Source organism: Anarrhichthys ocellatus, unplaced genomic scaffold (assembly GCF_004355925.1).
Source record: "Anarrhichthys ocellatus isolate YVR2014 unplaced genomic scaffold, GSC_Weel_1.0 scaffold74, whole genome shotgun sequence".
NCBI lineage: Eukaryota > Metazoa > Chordata > Actinopteri > Perciformes > Anarhichadidae > Anarrhichthys > Anarrhichthys ocellatus.
In genome coordinates this window covers 1,514,343-1,517,863 of record NW_022280104.1, presented here as the reverse complement: position 1 = coordinate 1,517,863, position 3,521 = coordinate 1,514,343, and the positions used below count along the sequence as shown (strand labels likewise).

General features: G+C 41.4%; 1 protein-coding gene across 2 annotated transcripts in view; it reads right to left on the bottom strand.

Annotated features, from left to right (window-relative positions):
* The window catches only part of ctnnb1 (catenin (cadherin-associated protein), beta 1), a 13,918-nt gene extending 11,081 nt beyond the window's left edge, over positions 1 to 2,837 (bottom strand). For both annotated transcript variants that reach the window (XM_031873805.1, XM_031873806.1), the window contains exon 1: positions 2,673 to 2,837. The gene's annotated coding sequence lies outside the window, so the exon portion shown is untranslated. The remainder of the gene's footprint in view (positions 1 to 2,672) is intronic.
* Positions 2,838 to 3,521: the final 684 nt, after the last annotated feature.

The window sequence follows — 3,521 nt, the reverse complement described above, 5'->3', positions numbered from 1 at the left end:
TAGCCTGAAGTTACTCTGTGTACATGGGCATGCGTGTATATGTATAAATATATATATATATATATATATATATATTATAGCTTTGCATATCAAAACACTCCAATCATATATTTTCTCTTAATGAAAAGAAACAGAAAGCCATTTTGTCAGCATATGTGAGCCACAACACGAGTACAGGTGAGCCTGGAGGTCTACATTGTGTAAAGAAAACAGTATCGTATTACCTTCTGAAAAAATAAATCAGTTTATGAATCTCACACTCTAAAAATTGCATCTCCCTCTTTTGGCCTGGAGACATTTATAGCTCAATTTTACAGCCTCTTCCTAGCATGCTGTTGCATTTAAATAACATACAATTAATTTGTTAGAGGGAACACGCTGTGCTTGGGTTAAAGAAAAATTATGTATTTATTAAGAACAGGACATCAAAAGAGCTAAATCCATCTTAACTCCGGCAAAGTCCATTTCTTCTCAAGTGGAAAAAAAACCTGCCGAGTTCAATACATCCATATTAGTTAATGACCCCAGACCAGCTGTATTATCGATGCAAGCAGAGAGACGGGAGCTGCCACAGGCTTCAATGTTAGCCATGTAATGTGCAGGGTCAGCAGCACTCACTGACGGCTGCCAACAACACAATGAGCTCAATGCCTGCAGCCACTGCAGTGCTTGGTCTGCGTTTCAACTGCAAACTGATGGAAAACAGGTAATATCCAAGCAATGGCTGTGTGATGTTTACTTTTCCCTTATTCTGCTCAATAAGTATCTATCTTAAAGGGGGGATTGATTAAAACAAATAGTTTGAGAGTAGTACTAAAACACCAAAAACCTTTTTCAATTTAGGTGATTTGATCAGAAATTCATTTCTGAAAAAAAATCTAAAATAACACCACTGTTAGCAAAAAAAATTGGTAGATTTAAAAATCTGGCTGAGACCTACAAATGACCACGTGCAGACATAACGGTGGTCATAAGAAATAGAAAAATTACACTATTAGGCAACACCGCTGCAAAGCTTCATGTAAAAGTCTATTGCAGTTAGATTACCTCAAAACATACCACTACCGGTCTCGGATGTAGACTACACCCACGCTACAGTCCTAATGCACCGTCAGAAGGATATTAGGCGGAGGAGATGATTGGTTTGTCACTTTTTGTTTCCATTGTGTAATAGGATAGGGGATTTCACTAAAAGACGCAAACAAAATATCTAACCCATTTAAAAACAAACCAAAGAGCCAATGCAGCGATGTCTGGGGCATGAAAACACCGGAGACTGGATTTGCTCAGTAATTGCATAAAAACTCGCCCCTGCTCTTGTGTTGTTATCATTTTGCTAAAATAAATATTTTTAGTTTCAGAGCTTCCGTGACAAAAAACAACACCCCTGGATGAGACGTCAACATCCTCCACCCTCAGTTACATCTCTCAAACCCCATTAAATCATTCCCAATAATACAAAAGCATAATAAACTGCATGTTAAACTCCCACCACCACGTCGTCTTGTGCCACTAAACTAGCAAAACAGCTTTTACATCTGAAACAATCATATTGCTCGTATTCAGTTATCGGCCGGATGGCTTAGCGAGGTATAAAAGTTCTTCAAGTTGACCCGCCTGTCCCTCTCAGGCAGCCCCAAAAAACATATCGATGTGTAGAGAGATGAAGGGATAAAACATGTAATAAAGCAGATCGACACTTACCAGCTATCCTAATAACAGTGTGTAGCCCCCTCTCCTCACAGCTGCCCCTGACTTCCCAACACCACCGACTCAGATTTCACACCCTGGCTCCTCCTCGTCCTCCTCCTCTGGAGCTCAGAAGAATGTGTCGGTCTTTGTTTAAAAGGACGAGTGGAAAACCTAACCACTGACCTTAGACGTAATACAAACGTTATTATAAACCATTTATAAGTTTGGAGCGACTATGTGGGCAACTTGCTCCATTTAACGTTCAGGTTTCTGATAATTTTCAAGTTTTACGAACTTCCAACTTAACTTTGGGGGAATGGCTCGTGCCAACGTTACTTCATCAGCTTGTGACTTAAACGTTAATTAGCCAAATTAGTTTTACAAGGTAACTAAATACAAGCCACGGTATAAGTTACCAAGCCTAACACGCCCGTATGTTCGCCTCATATTATCCGTTTAGTGTTAAACCAAATGCAAAACAACCGAGCAAAGGAGACACACAAGCCAAACATGAGTCCGAGTAGTGGAATGTGGCCAGCAGCGCGAGGCTAATAGTAGTGAAGCTAACTAACCGTAGCCATCGTTAGCTGATGTTAACTATTCAAAACAAGCGGGAACACAACATCGGCTTCCCTCAAAGATCCAGGACAACGCGAATCAATTGGAAGGTAATTAAATCCATCGGACACTAGCTAGCGTTCATTGTAACCTACTAGCGGTTGGTCGAGGTTACACAGCACCGACCCGGAGCTACCATAAAGCCAGTGAGCATCGTGTGTGAAGTAGATCCCACTAGGCAGTGACCGGTAAATCCGATATATCTGCCGTGAAAGCCGTTGGCTCGCTAGCTGCAGCTGCAGCAGCATCCCAGCTGGCCCGCACACTACACACGTCTCCATTCCTGTTGGCATTCAGTTAGAGCCCGACGAGAAGATATGGAGAAACTGAGTACAGCCGTTAGTTTGAATGTTGAAGCCTACCCTTGTCAACACAGCAAGTCCGTCGACTCGGGTCCTGGAGAGTAAAAACCTCTTAGAAGTGGAAAAAGTGGCGGAGAAGGCGAGCGTCAGCGGGGAGCCCTCGTCCACTCCCTCCGCAGTCAGTCAGTCAATAGTGACTTGGCCGGAACAGCAGAGACTGGGAAATGTAAGATGGCGGCACATCTATATAGACCGGAGAACACCTCCAGCGGTTACATATCCTGCCGTTCGCTACGAATAAAGTAGAGACTAAAACATGATTCATCTTGGATTTCTGTCACTCTTACGCGTCACCGCGTTTAGTTACCCACCTTAATAACTGGATCCATTGGTTTTGAGTTTTAAATGATTTAATGAAAAAGGCAAGCCGAAATCAAAGTATCAGCACGAGTATGAATACACAATTGAATGAAGTTCCGGCAGACTACAAAAAGGAAATCCAATTCCTCTCCCTAGTTAAACCTCTTGGACTGTGAAAAAGCGCATTATTTCCATCACCTATACATGGTGAAACAGTGAGAGTCACAAGGCCAGCAGCATCACCCCTGTCACCACTAACTGTCCTCTGCCATAGATAGAACAAACAAATACTCCCACAGATTTAAAAAAAAAAAAAAAGAAGAAATTAAATAGTCCACACAATCGGTCATAAGCAAAGTAATGAAAAGTCAGTTTTGGGATACAAAATATGGGTTTCATTTGACATACCATACATTCAACTATTTACTCAAAAAGCTAGGTGATGCAAGTGTCAAATTAAGTTAAATAAAACACAATAATGGACACTGAAAACAATACAAACTCAACAAGGAGATGTCTTTTTATTACACTGGCAGTCAATCAATAGGC